This window comes from Zootermopsis nevadensis, unplaced genomic scaffold (genome assembly GCF_977971745.1).
Source record: "Zootermopsis nevadensis isolate Lab colony 2312 unplaced genomic scaffold, Znev_1.0 Znev_ptg000009l, whole genome shotgun sequence".
Classification (NCBI taxonomy): domain Eukaryota; kingdom Metazoa; phylum Arthropoda; class Insecta; order Blattodea; family Termopsidae; genus Zootermopsis; species Zootermopsis nevadensis.
In genome coordinates, this window is record NW_028259141.1 from 460,618 (window position 1) to 478,900 (window position 18,283).

General features: G+C 38.4%; 1 protein-coding gene across 18 annotated transcripts in view; it reads left to right on the forward strand.

Moving 5' to 3' along the window:
• The window catches only part of LOC110826776 (agrin-like), a 741,485-nt gene that overhangs the window by 197,013 nt on the left and 526,189 nt on the right, over positions 1-18,283 (forward strand). Inside the window, exon 1 of one of the 18 annotated variants that reach the window (XM_087345750.1) lies at positions 2,374-2,453. The exons of 15 other annotated variants lie outside the window; for them this stretch is intronic. The gene's annotated coding sequence lies outside the window, so the exon portion shown is untranslated. Of the gene's footprint in view, positions 1-2,373; positions 2,454-5,935; positions 6,184-18,283 lie in introns of those variants that run through there. 2 more of the 18 variants (XM_087345729.1, XM_087345728.1) reach the window with 2 other exon arrangements.

Here is an 18,283-nt window from a genome sequence, read left to right on the forward strand (position 1 = left end):
TTTCTCTTTGTTTTACAACGTTTATATTCGTTTTGATCTTAGATTCTTTTGTAGAAGGCCATAGTTTGTATGCTCATTTGATTTTTCCTGTCCTGTTTGATTTTTTATCATTTTTTGCGATGTTTCTGAAATCATTTCCCATTCTTTATACTGACGTCTTGAAGACGTATTATACCCATTCTATTTCGCGACTTCCAGGTTTGACAAATTTATTTTTTCCTGTATAAACAAAGTATGCTTTAACAGTTTAGCAGATGATTCTCGCAGTTCTTTTGTTTATTTTCAAAAATGTAAACATTATGATGAAATTTATGCGTTTGATTATACTTCAAAGTGTTTTTTGTGTAAATTTCACATTTCCCCCGCTTACTTTTAATGCCTGAAATAATTTTGACATTTCCTAATCTCGTTTAAAATAACCAATATGTTACTCAAAAACTCTTGCAGGCAAGGCACACGTATACATTTTTCAGTTTTTATCAAATGTATTGATAACGATTAACTTATATAGGGTGTTCTAAAAATATGTATACACGCATTGAATGATTGATATAAATATATTTTAATAAACTAAACAATTACGTACATCAGAATTGGCGCTTAGTTAATTAGAATCGTGCATGTGTTCAAAATGACCACTGTCAGCTTCGTGGAACAGTTGACACCTGTGAACAAGTAACAAGCGGCCACCAAAGTTTGCTGCTGAAGATACAGATTTTTTGAGTATTCTGTAAGATCAATTTAGTACGTCAGCCCTCGTAATCCGATGTTTTTCTCAGTTCCCTGATACATCTTTTTCGCTTATCTGTCGTGTTGTTGATCACCCGGTATTCGTAAATAAGTATCACAGAGCTTATAGACGTTCGTCAGTTCCTTTGTACGCAGGACAGTTGTAATTACACTGATAGTTTGTTTCCATATTTATTTATTTTTACGATAAAATCGGTGGTTAAGTCAGCTTAGTCAATTAAGGAAGCTGGAAGACTAACCACTTTGCAATCCAGACTGAAAATTATCGCTGATTTCGAAGCTGGAAAATCAGTAGCGTGTGAAAGTACAGAATTTAATCTGATAAAAATGTAAATGTTGTAAAATTTTAATATATTTTTTATACTTATTAATGTATGTTAATATATAAGTACAAAATACGTATTTCAGTAATGAATTATCATCAGACCAGTGTAAATGTTTGTGGTTATGTGCCAAAGAAATGAGTTTCATGTACAGTTTTAAGATTTCTCAGGAAAAAAAAACTCGTTTTATCACGGATTGAATATTTTCATGTCAATTTCTTACCTTCAACATTTTCCTTTTTTTAAGAACCAATTAATCGCGGATGTTGGAGGTTTTATCTAAATTTAATTTTTATAAATTGTCTCTAAATGTTCCAAATATTTGATTTATTGGTGTGATAAATACTCTTGAGTTAAAATCTTTAGTCAAAATAACATTTCCCCTGTTTTACTAATTTTTCAGACCTGGATTAAGGGGATTTATTATTTTTAATATTATTATTATAAATTATAATAAATGAATTGAATTGAATTATTGTTCCATCTATTCGCCATTTGACAGAGTATTTACTTCTATGTACCCGAGACAAATCTATTTCCGAAAGACATTTTGTTTTTAATACGTGTTATATTCATTATATATTTTATTGTTAGAGATGACTACATATTTTACGACATCCTCTTTCGAATGACGTATGAAGATCCCAAAATGACAGTTTTCTGAAGTTCCCTGATGTCGTGATCGCCCGGAATGTTGGCCAAATATTTTCTGAGTGACTTGGAGACAGTTCGAGTTGCTCCTATAAATATTTGGGATTACTTTTGCTTTCACTCTCCACATTCTCTGTATTTCAACGAGAAGTTCCTTCTATTTCAAGATCTTATCCGGTTTCTTCTTAATTACATTCCTCTCAGTTGGTATTACTGTATCAATTAAGAGACAAGTTCCATTTTTGTTTCGGATTATAATATCTTTTTTTTTTATTTAAAATGGTTCTGTCTGTTTTGACTTGTTGGTTCCACGAAATAATTAATTATAATTATTATTAGTTATCTTTCGCGGAGGCTGCACCCAAAATGGCGCTGTATCTGAAATTGTGTTCCATTTTATAAAGTGATTCGCACAGAAAGGACGTGTCGGTCTTCTTTACAAAATATTTTGCACGGAGAATCCACTAAGCTGTTGACTGCACCTGCAAAATTGCAAGTTCCTGTCTCGAGGTCATCCCACGCCCGAATATGAGTTGTATCTGCAACCAGCGCTTCGTTCGACCACTGTAGTAGTTAGGCGACAGTGTCGAGCTCTGGCGGAGAAAATCCAGGTGCTTCTCGATGTTTCCATCAGCCATTTTGTTGTTTCGCGAACGTTCCCTTGTGCGGTGTTTGGTTTGAGTGCTCGGCGCAGTGGAAATGGACTCCGTAACTTCAGTTCTTTCAAAGGTTAGCTGTCGTTTGCATTTTTGCTAATAGATTAGTTTTTATATTTTGTGCGTTTCAAAATGTGTTTAAACCAAGTTGATGAACAAGTTTTCTATTCGAAACTTCGTAATCTACCTGGGATTTCTAATGGCGTCGAAACATCTTCAGGCCCGGACGTATTTGTCGAGATAACACCCCTCTTTAATAATTTTTATATGTAGGAAAACAAGGCTTTGATTGAAAAACCACGCGTGTGAAAAGTTAATTCACAAAACTGCTTTGACAAAGCGTGTTTCACAGTTACATGTGTGTCCTTATTATTGATTTTAGAGGTACCTTCAAGTTTCCTAGTTAGCAAACGTTACCACTGCGAAGTTTGGAGTTGGTTTGCAATCTGAAATTTTTACGTGGTTACCTGACGTCACGTCGCGTGGGTGTAGGTTAGAACTCTGCAATGTCTGATAATGTTCCTGTGCTCATAATGGAACCGAGAAGGCGGAAAAGTTCATATAATATTTAAAGGATTCAAACTGAGTGAACGTTTGTCAGACAGAAGTTGCCAGGGCAACCATTTTTACGTGTTCTGATATCCATGCATGTTTTATTTTGAAAGTTTTCTTTTACTTACGGCAATTAAAATGGATGATACGTATTTACTTTATTCTCATGGTCATGATATCCACCGTTTAAGGAACCTGAAGTTAGATTACCATGTTAACAGCCGCCTGTCTTCGTGACAAAATTTTATCCTTCAAGCAACCTTTAGCCAACATGCAACGAAGTTTCCTTAGGCGATAAGTGTTAATGGTCTACGTGATCAGCCCTGATGATGGTGGCTCAGATAGTCTCCGAAAGCTTGGATCTTAACTCGATTCTGCTGATCGCCCGGGAACAATTCATTTCATTCTGTCCTCTTACGAAAACGTAAAGATGACTTCCACCGGTCACTTCAAATAATACCGGAGTGATTCTCCTACTAGTCTGTAATGAATCTTTACGTACTTTTTCGGTTTTATTATGTAGTACCGAGTGGTTGGTACTCCTGCTTCGTATTATGTAGGTCAGGAGTGTCAAAATGTGGTCATAACAGTTCATTACTCACTGTAATTCGACGCTATATAGTCTGAGCTTATGATAAGACGTCTTTAAATAAAGTATAAATACGAGTAATTAAAACACGTTTCTTATGTCCGAAGTGGCTTTTAAATTTCATCTTCCTAATTGAATAAAAATTTCCTTGGATATTATCCATCGTCTAGTGAATATAAAACGTAAAACGATAGAGTCCCATCTCCGAAACGTCGTTTTTTACGTTTTATATTTTATATTTTACTAGACGATGGATAATATCCAAGAAAATTTTTATTCAATTGACTCAAGAAGTTTTAGATTTGATATTCATCTTCCTAACTTTCAAATCAGTAAAGATTAAATAAATATTCATTGTCTACGCTGAAGTACGTTGGGTACTGATCAATTTCAGTCACGTGAATGTCGATTAAATAACATTTTTTTCGTGGTGATTTCCAGCTTTAAGTTTTCTGTAAGTACATCGAAAATTAATAACTTGTCGTCTCGAATTCCACGAGAATGGCTCTCGGCCGAACGACCAGAGCCCTGTCAAAGCTCAAACGCTATTGGTCGGTTGGTCACGTGCAATGCTGCTTCAACTCGACCGAACTTTCCCACGCTGTGGGGCGAACAATTGGGCTATTTCACGACGTCTGACATTTCTAAGTAACATTATTATTACACAGATTCACTGCACCAGTCAATCAGTTCGAAATAGTATTAATCTTATTTTTAACATAGTTAATAACAATTATTTTTATAGTTTTAATGTGATAACTTGTTTAATTGTTTTATAATGACAGTCTGATAACAAACGCTTAACGTCATAAAATATGGAGAGTTATAGAAAACTTAAAACAATTGCTACATTGTATAAGTAACTATTGATATTAAAATACTGATCAGAATTAATTAATGCCTTAATGCTAATAAGTAGGCCTTATATAATGACGACCTTAATAAACTGTAGATTTGGTCCATTTGAGTGAACACATTTGAAGCTGTAATAAAAGTTTAGTGATACAACGTGGTCTTGGCTACCCTGGGGATGGAGGTAGCAGTGTTAGTAACTGCCCAGACATCTTCACAGTATCGAACCCAGAAGTTTAGAATCCTAATAACACAGATGTATTTCTTTTGTGTGATGTTCAGTCAAAAATGGTTTCGTACTAGTTATTAGGCAAGCTTAGGTTAAATGGGGCAGTCACACACGACGCGTGCTAATGGTACCACCTCACGCATGAAAACACCAACTAGGCCCAGAGCCATTTCAATCAAAATTTGGTGTTAACGTTCAAAACTCGCTGTGTATTTCTCAGGCGTCCAAATTAACCAACGTGTGCGTAGTTCTCCCATCCATTTGCATGCATTTCTTGTTTCATGCCTTAAAAGTATTTCGTAGGTAGCCATTTCAAAATCTCGATCTCCTGAGAAACTTTGTAGTCGTTCCTGGGGAACGCTTTGAAGTAGACAGTATTAATCTCCGACGATTTAAAAGCATTCGACGATATTATTACGTTACAGTTACGTTACATTATCTTTTGTATACGATTAACATCAAACTCCTCACGTAGAATTCTGATGCCTTGAGATTTCTTTAGTCTTTATTCATGTCTTCACTTTAAAACTGGTATTCTCCGGTTGCTTGTAGTTGCAAATATTATGGTGGGATAATAACTCTGTTTCGTACGCAAAATGAGAATCAAATTACGGCCTGTAGATTCATTTTATTCGTCAGGTGGCTGTTCACATTAGTAGCTACGGAGTGAGTCCCACGACGGGGTCATTGAGCTGAACACCTGGTCTGTTCTCCTTTCATTTATTATTCATCAACTGCAAAGGTTGGCTAGTTACTTGGTTAGTCATTTCAATTCGTAACTTCAGACGACGTTCGTAGACCGGGGGTCTTCTTAAGACAGATTGCGGCGAGATAGTGTGGTGTTTCTCGTACATCCCGCCTCTTAATCGTTTACGTCACAGAGGGGCAGAGTCCCAGCTCACAAGTTTGATAATTCGTCTTGTTGGCAGTACCGATTATGGTAAATTAGAAGTTGCTCGTTTGCAGTAGCTTTCGATAGCGTAATATTTGTTTATCAGTTCCCGATCATAGATGGCAGCACGATTTATTCGTCTGAAAAATTCGACGGACGGACATGTTCTGTTGTCTCCCCATATCAGACTCTACCTGGTGATCTGATATCACGATACTAAATTCCTCGACGTTCGTACATTTTTATTATCCATTTGCAAACACAGGCCATTTGTTACGACACGTACGGATTGTAGTTTATAAAATAAGAATTATTCCACTGTAGGATCATTTGCAAGCCCCCAGGAGATGCCGTGCCGTTACAATTATACCCGAATCCGTGCCGTGCCGTTGAGTCCAAGTCCTCCCCCCGATCTGCACGACGTCGTCTCGCGGCGCCAGTCGTGTTGGGACGCTCTTGCGGTAGAGGTGTTTCCGCGCGGGTCGTCGTCGCTTAAGCAGCGTCTCAGTGCGACGAAAATATTCTCATCACTTGACATATCCGTTTGCGTTTTGTCGCGGCGATATCGTGGTGTGACTGTGTTCTGTTCTTCGCCGCGAAGAGGAATGAAGTTGGACTTTTGTGTTGTATGGATCGTCGACAGTGTTGGACCGAGCTGGAATAAGACGAGAAGTTATTTACTTCGAACGGTAATTAAACAGGAATTATTTTATATCGCATTCATCTGGGGGGATTTCTGGTGCTGTAGTTGGCACGACTGAGTGCCGTGTTATGAATATCCTCATGGAGTCTAAGCGCAGGGGGATATATGATACCGTCGTAAAATAAATTGTGTACACCTTGCATATTTTTGAATATACATCGAGGACCGGATTTAATTATGTATCTTCCGGTTTCGTGTAATATGAAACTTTTCGACCTGATATATGTGATAGGTCAGATCCACGCTGTATAATTAACAAAAGACTGTTTAGCCCCTTGAAACCAAAGACTATCTAAGTAATATTTAGTAATTCAGTCTGTATCTAAAAAAAAAATTCTCCATTACTTACGTATATCAATTGGTTAACGTTGTACAGGGAAATAATTTATGTTTGTAGTGGCAACCAAATTTAAAGCGTAATTATGAAATGCAGACAAACGGGTTGTTATCGCAGGTGGAAGACTTATTTAAACTGTTAATTATCTGAATGGAGAAGCTGATAGTTACTCGACTGGTCAGAACAAAATACCAACTTTTTATGGACTTCGAAGTGTCATTCCTGGGATCACAAATATTTTTGTAATGAGATTAATTGAAATGGTAACTAATTATAATATAAAATGGGGCTCGCTTGAATATTGGAAGATATAAAATAGTATTTTGTGATTTTTCTCCTCTACTCGTATTGTCCAATGAAAACTGTTAATTTTATGTATTTCATGTAAGTTCTGTCGAACATAACCTCATTCTCCGTTCGCGCAAAGATAATTTCTGGTTGAAAGCAGGGAGAATTTTTGCTATGTGGACATAAGAACAAGTGGTATGTTTCTATGTTCCTTACAGACCGTTGTTTAAGTTGTTTTTATAAAATTTAAAGTTCAAGGTCACGTGAAACCGTAAGCATTATGCATGTAGATTCTCAGTTTAATGAACTATTCGTGACGTATCACCAAATATTATGAATAAAATAAGTAATGATTTCCTACGTCTCCCTTTTGTCATTACTATGTTAATTACGTTTAAAATCTGTTATAATTAATTATTTATACGCTATTTTCTTTTATTTTGTTCGCGTCTGTCTTGACTCTTAATTGTTATCATTAAAACTCTGCAATTAATTAATGCTTAACGTGCATTAAAATTAATCGCCCAGCTGTCTAACTACAGTATTATGGACAAGCGTAGGGAGGCAATGGTGGTGAAGCTCCACTCATTCGAAATTTCGGAATCTGTTGGCGGTGATTTGTTACCTTCAAGCTTCAGCCATTTTACTCACAGACAAATAATTATGTCGATTTTAGGGCCGATAGAAAATGTTTTTCCTGCCTGGAATTTAACCTCGATCAGTTTAATGACTTCACCATTTTATTCTCGTAAATATTATCAAATTATTATCAATGTGTTGCTGTAAGTATTGTGAATAACCAATCACAGACTCCCAAGAAGGGCTTTTCTTAATTTTAACATCATGCGTTTGTGGAATTAAATGTTTAGAGACTGGTAATTTGACGTAACACACAGAATAAATCTTAACAGTAGTAACGTAAAATGGAGACATTTCACGGCATATTTTTTTAAATCTTGCAGATGTTTCAAAAAAAGCGTGAGGGAGATTTTAAATGTTTCGACCGGCCCAGCCCTAATTTTATTAATTTTATTGGACACGGAAACACAATTTTAATATTATCATTATGATTTTCTGTGACTTGCTAATGAGAAGTGTGAGGATATTTGAGTCACTGTGATAAGTCTCGTTTGTCGTTTTTATTTTATTTCATTTTAATGATGGTAGAATAAGTACAATATATTTAAATTATGTAATAGGTTCAGAGGTTACGAATTTCTCCGCCTCTGACAGGAATGTCGCTCCTAGCGCTGTCACAGGTCTATTTTCATTTTTTTTTTGAATTCTACACGACACGCAAGTTTCCTGCTTGCCTGTACTATCAACATTTTTACTAGAATACAATAAATATTTTAAATTTATGTCGATCTGTCAGTGGCAGTTCGTGAACAGATTATGACATCCCGAGGGCTGTTCGAGTTTCGAGTTTCTCGCTGTTGTAAAGATGTCGATTCCAATTTAAATGTGGGGTAATGCGGTGGTTAGAGACAAAGGGGCTTTGTCACCAACGGCCATGTTTTATAAGAAATCACGAACAGCCGACCAGGGGCGATACCACAGCTTCAGGGACAAAAACTGTTCACCATAAAATATTTGCATGTTATGAATTGTTACACTTTAACTTATATTGTTTATTTATTTATTTATTTATTTTTATGTAAGGGTCTGAGGAGCGTAATGGTAGATATGTATATATAGGCCAACATAACGTAAGTCAGAGAACCTGAAGGGAAAATACCTCTTGGCATATCCAAGAGCAGATGGGAGGATAATATTAAAGTGATTCGTATGTAAGTCGTTTGTGTGTGAACTGGGCTCTTCTGGTGCAGAAATGGAGCCTGTATCGGGTTTCATAAAAGACGCAGAATTTCATGATTATGTCAGCGACTAGTAGCTTCTCAAGAGGGACTATTCTCTAATGAGTTAGTATGGATTATCGGATAGTGTCCTCATCTTCTGACGTTGATTCAGTGCTTTTAGTGAACACGTAATGAGGAGATGGAATTTGCAGTTAGTTGTGAGCTTCGTACATAAAGCGTGTCCCATGAGCTCTTGGCCGTAGGGGAAGTCGGTCATTTGGCTAAATGAATGACTAGAAAAGAATGATGTGTTCCCAGGGCTGGGGCACAAAGGTACCTGAGGAAAACTACGACGACCAGCGAACTTTCACGACGAGACAAGGCAGCCTTAACTTTTAGCGGTGATGATGTGTAGTGTCGTAACGGACCGTCCTCGGTACCATATAAAATTACCTGAGTCACTAAACACGTGATTAATAACAGTTTTAACTTTTTATATTTCTTTTGTGTTTTGAAAAAGATCAGGGTTCTCCCGTGGCTTTGGACTTATGGGACACTCCGTATATATGATGCACGGTTAAACGTGAATCTTATTGATTAAGCCCAAGTTACTGAGTATTATATAAACAATGACTGAATTTACAATATAGACCTGTTGAAAAATTTTCGTGGTGGGACCTGACATCATATGCCATAGGCCATAGGAGTGAAGCCACGTAAGTTTTACGAAGGCCGTGGAATTAAGAAACTCCAACCTCGGTTTGAAATCGGAGTTGGCAGGTCCACAATCACTCCGAAAGAAATACGTAGGATGGTATAGAAGTTGATGTAAATGAAGGGAATGAATTGAATGTTTATAACGCTGATAGTTTAGGATCATTTATCTGTCTGTCTGTCTGTGTACAGTTTTTGTTACGAGGTAATTGGCCGATTTATGGATAATAACGCTAGATGGCAGAGTGATCTGTGTTACTAGTTTTGGTAAAGTTGAGCTGCTTTAGACGTGGTTCTAAAGGAGATGCTCAGTCAAAGGAATTGAGACGAACGAAGGTACAGAAGTCTATTCCTTATTGTAATTGGAGTTTTCCTTCTATGAAGTATTTGTTAGGGTACAGTTTATTTATTTGTGTAACTGTTTAAATGTAACTCTTTAAATGTTGAGGCTGTTAAGATAATTTCGAGGTTATGATTTGTACGGTTATAAATCAGTGTTCTTCATTTGGATAATCAGTTCTGATGATCCACGATGATTTTTGTAGCGGGTAGAAATATATTATTACCTGGATTTCTAAGGATTTTTCTCGTGAGGTAATAAGGTGAATTTTTCTCGTTAATCCACGACAGTGGATCAAAGAGGAATAAAAATTCGTCAGTATGAATCCATGTCAACAATATAGCTCCGTTCTCACTCGTGAGTCAGCATCGTTTGTTATTGTTTTGATATTTCTGCTTTGTTATGGAAACAATTTTAAGGTCTACGCTCGTCTGTGCTATTTCAAGGTTTTAGCTTACACGCTAACCCCAGGGGAGACGCTGCACCACGAGAATTTTGAGAGTAGTTGAAGTGGGGATCTTCAATTATTTATATTTTTTGTAAAGTTTGAGATAACCCGAGCACGTATCAGTTGTTTTTGAAAGAAGAAGTTTCGGTCGAAGCGGTGTCAAGCCTGAGTTAACCGCTATTTGATGCGTAATGTTTACAAGATAAATATGCCGTCTCCCTAATGGATTTAGTTTCTTGCATGAACCCACGGTTCTATGCGTCTGTGCTCTGCTCGCTGTGTTTTATTCCGGTCTGGTCCATTACTTTAGTGTTTAAATGTTTGTATAACTGCGAATAACGAAATTTCGCTTCACGCTTTACTAATCTAACTAAATAACTGGCTTAGGGAACCCGAAGGTTCATCTCCGAATTAACCAAAGCCCTCCACTGGGCCAACAAAATCCAGTCTCCTTCGACTCCTATCTCCCACAGATCCCGCCTGACATTATCCTCCCATCTACGTCTAGGTCTCCCCAGAGGTCTCTTCCCCTCAGGCTTCCACCTGCCTGAGATTATCCTCCCATCTACGTCTAGGTCTCCCCAGAGGTCTCTTCCCCTCAGGCTTCCTCCCGCCTGAGATTATCCTCCCATCTACGTCTAGGTCTCCCCAGAGGTCTCTTCCCCTCAGGCTTCCACCTGCCTGAGATTATCCTCCCATCTACGTCTAGGTCTCCCCAGAGGTCTCTTCCCCTCAGGCTTCCTCCTGCCTGAGATTATCCTCCCATCTACGTCTAGGTCTCCCCAGCGTGTATTTTCAACATGGCTTCTCTAACACCTGAGATTTATCTAACCGATTATCGGTTAAATATTTCATGTAACCGTTAAAAACCAGTAAATTTGTTTCGATCGTGTTGAAAATATTTTAAAAAATTTATAACCAGACTGTTGATAAAGACTCTAATGTTTTTCGGTGTAAAACACGTGGTAGTGAAATGCGTAAGAAACACAGGATTTTTGTTTTGTTTTAAAAATAAGATTTTAAAATGTTCAAATGCTGTGAAATTCTCGGTGCGATGCGCCTAGAAACACGAGATGTACTTTCGCCTTCAGCCTTCGTCTGTTTCACAGTCGCAGAGAATCTGTAGATGTTCTGTACCTTCGACCGGGGAGTAACGATAAATTTAACTCCTCTAAAACATTTTAGAGCTCTTAACGTTTCTTTGGTTCGGTAACATCCGCCATTGCTAAAGTGATTACCAGATTCCCCTGTAGTCTGTATCCCTCCGTTGAATGAAACAGCTGAAGTGCTGTTACCGCTGGACGGGTGAATTTCTATTGGACGTCTCATTACCGTAATTCGTGGTCTTTGATGGAAAAAATATGTAAAATGTTATGGCGACTTTTACCTATTCAAATTATTGATTGATTTTGGAGATATTTGGTCATAGAATATTGTTTTTTGTTATTTTATTCCTGTTAAAGTAGAATTTAATTTGTGTTAGTAATTTCAATTTTTTTGTCTGTTTTTAAATCTTGTAGTTCGTAAAACAAAAATGACTAATTTTTTCCTGATTTACGATGCTCTGCGCGTTCCTCGCTGTTGAGGCTTACGCCGTTAATTGAAATAATTTCAAGGCTTTTAATACTTTTTTATTCTAAAACTCTTGTTTTATTTTCATTACGTACTTGGAATTCAGTTAGAAAAAAATCTTTCTTTTTATTCGTTTAAGCGTCGGATTAATCAAATTCCACGTCGTTTCACATTCAGGAAATTATCTTAAATATTTTTCTTCTTGAAAATTTACATAATTTCGTTAAATCCAGTTTTTAATTGAGTAATTTCAAAAATATTTTGATAATGTCTCTTTTACTTTTCTTCTTAAACATAATAATTTAAGCCCGGAACATTTAACTCTACGCGTTGAACATTGAATCAGAAAAATATGTTAAAAATCTTTATCATTCTATTGTAGTTCCTTTTTGTCAAAAGCGTTATGGTTTAATTTTAATAAAGCGAGTTCCTTTTTTCGTAGAAGATAATGTCTCATACTTGAAACTGATCCCTGATATTGTGTGATTTTGCACCAAAATTTTAGTATCTAGCATCTTTGGTGTTTCAAAAATTTTCTGAGTACTTCCAGTCTTTTGATACTGAACTCAATGCGATCAATTGTGTAATGAAATTAGGTAAATAAATTTATTATTAAACAAATAACGCGTGTATATTGAGGGATACTTACAAGGACTAAAATGAAATTGAAATTGAACTTCGTCTTCGATAAATAAATCGTATAAAGAACAAATATAATATGAGATGCTTTTTTTCTGAGACTCTGCCCTTTTAAGTGTAGGAAAACAAATCAATATTTGCTTAATAACTGAAATATAAACAAATATATAAAAGCATTAAAATGTTTTCCGTAACCTCTCGTTAATGACGTGATACCTTTATAAATTTCCGTATTGCACACAGCTCTGTTAACTCAGTGTCTGTTGTCATAAGGACATAACAGATTTTTCTCGAAATTTCTACATTCTAATAACGTAGGGAACGTATCCACTATTTAGCATACGCTAACTAACTAACTAACTAACAAGATGGCTTAGGGAACCCGAAGGTTCATCACCGAATTAACCAAAGCCCTCCACTGGTCCCTGTCCTGGGCCAACAAAATCCAGTTTCCTTCAACTCCTATCTCCCATAGATCCCGCCTGAGATTATCCTCCCATCTACGTCTAGGTCTCCCCAGCGGTCTCTTCCCCTCAGGCTTCTCAACCAATACCCGGTGCACACCTCTTGCCCCCCATCCATGCGCGCTACATGCCCAGCCCATCTCATTCTTCTCGACTTAATCACCCTGACAATATTGGGAGAGGAGTACAGATTTTTAAGCTCGTCATTATGCAGTTTTCTCCACGCCCCATCGTCTTCTCTCCTAGGCCCAAATATCCTCCTCAACACCCGATTCTCAAACACCTGCAATCTGCGTTCCTCCCTCTGAGTGAGAGACCATGTTTCGCACCCATACAAAACAACAGGCAATCTTCTTATTGTTTTGTAAACTTTAATTTTCAGGTTCTTAGAAATCAGACGGGAAGACAAAATATTTTGGACTGAGAAGTAGCAAGCATTTCCGGAATTTAGTCTCCTCCTAACTTCCTCACAAGTATCATTTTGATTTGTTGTTGTTGTTCCCAGATATTTGAACTTTGTAACCCTTTCAAAGGATTTATTAGCCACCCTGGCATTCAAAAAGATTTTTCGCACGTCCCGCGTCCTTAATTCCATATCATTCGACGTTATTCATCCATGTCGAAGTAACATCAGAATTCGTTCTTTCGGGTTCCAACGACGGCCTTTGTTCTCGGTATTGCCCGAAAGTGTCTTTGGTCCGCGATCCACTGGCTCAAGAACGACCCTGGTCGTGCGTTTTGCCTACCTACTGAGAAATCGCGATTTACAGACAGACAGACAGACCGGTGAGTTCTTCGCTAATACCAGAGCATGGGGAGATCCCCTCCGGAAATACGAGGAGCTCAGAAGTCTTTTCTCTGGCTTGTGGGAAGTTCTTAGCGTGACCTAGCTTAAGTAGCGAACTGGTTTTCCGGTTGCCTTCGTCGGCCCCTTGATAAATGCCCAGCCGTCTTTATAGCACAGAAAAGGTCATCACGTTCTCCCTGGGGCTGAACGCGAGGTGTATCTGAACGCTGTTACCAGAATTCGAACAAATAGCCAACCAGACACATGATGGACTATATTTTCCCTCGAATCTTAATTCTGTAATTTGAATTAGCCGATGGATGCGAGCGTTTCTGATCTCGTTTGAAAGGGGGGGAGGTGCCCAAGATTTGAAATAAGTTCTACATCCTAGCGACTTTGGTAAAAGTAGTTCGGTTTTTGGCGACCTGGCGTGCAGACGTTAACTCGTCGAGGAGTCGACGTTTCGTCAACTTGCTTTCAAAAGTCGTTTTGAAGTTTTGAACCAAAACAAAACTCTGTAAGTTCTGGGTTCCATTATGTGCTGCACCAATAGCAGCCCGTTACCTTCCGTCCGTCTGTAATACGTTTACGTCTGAAAATTCCTAGTGCCCGTTTCGTAGAACGCTTTCTGGTTAATTTCTGTTTAGTTGCTTTGTTTCCCAGGATCCGAACCACGCCATTTCGCCGCAATCTGTTCCCCTAGTTCTATCGACACTAGGTGACTGGGATAAACCAAGTATTTTTCCGTTGTGGGAACAAGCGTGTTTTGAAATAGACCCCGACCACTTCCTCAGAAATATTCCGTACTGGCAATTTACGACAATCCACTCGTATTTCGGGGCACCAAAACGTATTTTTTTAAGTTGTTTTGTGGAATTTATGCGAACTTGATTTGAAATAAAATCAAGTCGAATTTTAAGAGCGTTAAATATATATAAAAAAAGCAGTTTCTACGGCTCAGATATCGTTGTTAACATAACGTAAGATGGTGAGTTCCGATTTCTAAACTGACTCAGTGAAGTCTTCTCTGGCGATCACCACCGCCATTAGTGGCCACTTTCTTGGTTTCAGATGTTTGTCCTGTGAGGAGATTCAAAGGCGTTGCTTGGTTCTACACTCACAATCTGCTCGAGGTATTAAGGAAAATCACAGATGGAACTGGTGGATAATCGTTCACGCAACTTTGCCGCTAATGTTCGTACATTACGGGGGTTTGGTGCCTTTAAATATTTATTACGTCGATCGAACATGTCTTATACACGAAGCCCGAAGACACACCAAAGATTACTAGAACAGTGAACGGTTAAGGATACGAGAGGTTTAGGTCAGAACCGAAACGTCTGGGACATTCGGCCGAAGCTCTATCGGATATATAGGACTTTGAAGAGGGATCTCGTGTGAGAGGTGACGTAATCTCAGACTCCGTTTAAATTGCCACTGAATTCTGCGATCTCGAAGAATTATTCTTTTGCCACGTACATTAATTTAAATTTCACGATAGCTCTGTCAAGAACTGGTCTAGGTGTTGGAAAAAGTGTCCAATGCTCCATTTTCGACCACGTACTTAATGTATCTATCTCAAGAATGAATAACCTCTGGCCTCTAATTAAATCTGTTCGGATGCTGTCGCCTTTATGGAAATTCTTTAGTGAACATTTCTTTGGTGTCTGAACTAGGGACGTATTGAAACAGGTAATACACGATGAAATTGTAAATCACGTTAACAGTTACGTTGTAGAAGAGACGTAACTACTTTAAGGTCCAGCGTGAGGGTAGGAATTGGAAATTAGGAATTTATAGGCAACTCTCGATTTACGAACGTGGAAATTCGTTCAATATTTCTTAAAGTCGCCGACAGATAGAGTTCGTTATAAAACGGAATGACAAACATTAGGTGACCATAAATAAACTTTTATAAGATTGATTTATTACAATAATTAATAGAGAATTACTATATGATAATTATACTGAAATATTCTTGGTTTATAAAAATATTCTAGACAGTAAGAAGAAACGTCGGTTTCGACTTTTAATCGTCTGAAACGTCTGATCGCCTCCACAAGATTTTATTTGCGTGAATAGTGTTTCTTTCTTGAGACTGCATTAATTTTTTGCGTTTGACAGAGTCCATGTCACTCCAGAATTTGAAACAGCTTCATTCGTGCGTCATATCCGTTTGACACTGGGCCGCATTGATGGAACGCACTGTTTCAGTAGGAACCGACCGCACGTGCGGTACTTTTACCGTCTTCAGAGGACGTCAGTCCGATCTGTCCTTAGACTGCCAACTGAATGGACACTGATTCTCATCTGACAATTAATGTACCGCCTAACTTCTGTAAGGGAAATTAATTAATGTTGAAGGGAATAGTATGGAGGAAATTCCTTAGGGATTAGGCGAATACACGAACAAGAGCAGATTAGACGTGTTCACATAAAAGCGTTTTAACATCCAGTATTATTTTAGAACACTCCTGGAATTAAATCAAAATTCTTTTCCTTAATCTTGCGGCAGTGTGCAAGGAGTTATTGGTCTGAGGTGTTTAGCGGCAAAGCAGAGACCTCTGAATAGGTTCCTCCCGTCCTTACCCCAGAAGACGGGAGGTTTCCAGTTTTCGAAATGCTGTACGTTATTCAGAATATCAAACTTTATAGTCCAAAAACTCTGTAATCGAGGTTTGTTTATTTTTTATTTAAAACGTTCGTGTTCTACGAGTCCATATCTCGGGATGTATACCTTCAGATGGCGTAACGACCTTTTATCTGCCTCGAAATTTTTTGGGAGAAATACGTCGAGGGGTTGCCTACCCTCGACCGAGAGATGTCTCGTTCTTAACGATATATTTTCTTCTGTATCTTATAAGTGTTTTAACATCTTTTTCGAGGTCTCTCGCACTGTTTTTTCGGTTGTCCGTGGGCGTCGTGATCTCCTAGTCTGTCTTCCGTACTTTCAATCCATCGTAGCTTCTCCTTAATCTGCATATATTATTCCGTCCCCTCCCTTCACTTCGCACGTTGTACTTGAAGAGAATGACACAATTAATCTGCGAGTAACCTGTCTTCTTTTAGTTGGGCATGCGCACAAATGCGTTACTCTCGTACAGACAATCGGCATTCAGGTCACCGAAGGATCGCGTAGTGCCGTGGGGTCGACAGGCCATTGCGTGCGCCGAGGCATTATTGGTGACGTAATTATACGCATTGCGTGAACTGCAGCAGAAATGATCGCGCGTGCAGTTGGTGGTGATGATCGTCACCCAGGGGTGTGTCACAAGTCTGCGGTAGCCACATCTGTCCCACCCTTCATATGTCATCTTTTCCCCTTTCTGTATTTTCATTGTACTCGTTTCAATCTGTTACGCGGTTCGTACCTATTTTTCCTACGTATTGTTCATGTCGTATCCATCCGCCTTTGCTTAGAGCAGGAACACTAAGAGAGAGACCTCCATACGGAGGTCCTTACTTCGAATGTTGGATCGGGGACCGGGTGTCGTGACATAGGTGTTCCTCAGTAACTTCCAAGTCTCTCATATCTTTATTTAATCTGCGGTTTAAATGAGTGTTAATAAATAAAAATTAACAAGAAGGATGGATTGACGACTGACTTATTTAAAGACGGCTTCTTAACTGCGTAGGAACCGCGGAAGAATTGTAAGATATTACAGTTTTAATAATCATTTGTGAAATCTCGCAGAGTCCACAGTACGTTATTTGTTTCAAATGTTTAAGCATCGAAAGGCGTAAGAGCACACATTCCACTTCGAAGCAATGTAACAATCTTGATTAGCAGAATAAATCCTCTGCAGTGTCTCTCGATTCAGATTCATCTTCGTCATGGTAAGTTCAATGCTTTATTTTCTCAAGGTGTTGCAAATTTCCGGTGAAATAATCTACTCAGCGTAGCGCCTGTCAGATTTACTGCGTTCGTAAAGAATGCCTGTAATGACGCAGGCCTCTGATCTGTGTTCAGGGTTTGAAAAGTCACTGGACTACAGCAAATGGTAAAGCCCAGTTTTCGATGACGTGAATCAGTAGTTTCGCGTGTGAGGTGTTGCCCCTTTCATCTCTGACGCATTAGATAATGTTGATTTACAGGTCCAAAAATGTTTCGTTGACGATCAGACTTCGGTCGTCCGTTAGCTTACGACGCAGATACAAAACGACGCTTTCAGTTTAGACGTCTGGAATCTCCTACATCCTAAGAAATACGATTTAAGAATTCAAGGTCAAATTCTAGTTATTTTGAGATTTTCACGTAAAAGGAAATTTCAACTTCAATTTCTGTTTTGCTTCGGAGTTTTCATTGCTGTTTTCTGGTTGAGGTTATAGACTTACAGGAACAAATTAGAGGATTGTGCACCATAATCTTACAGCAGAAAAGATATTTAACCAAAAATGAAATTTCAGTGTCGGAATGTACACGATTCTCTACCGATATCAAACAATTCAACCGAAATAATAAAGATCATCGAGACAATTATACTTTGAATTCCTTGAAGGGTTTGGAGGTAACTGTAACCGTCCTTTCACTCCAAACTCTCCATCAGGACGCCCGGCTGGTTACAAGGATTTCTCTGTTGGGTAGCTCAGGGGCATGGACTCTCGTCTTCAGGGAATATACGTGGTGGCCATGAAGGGTTCCAGGAGCAAGGCGCGAGGCGGTGGGATACGAGGGGATGTAGTCTTATAATTCTGTAT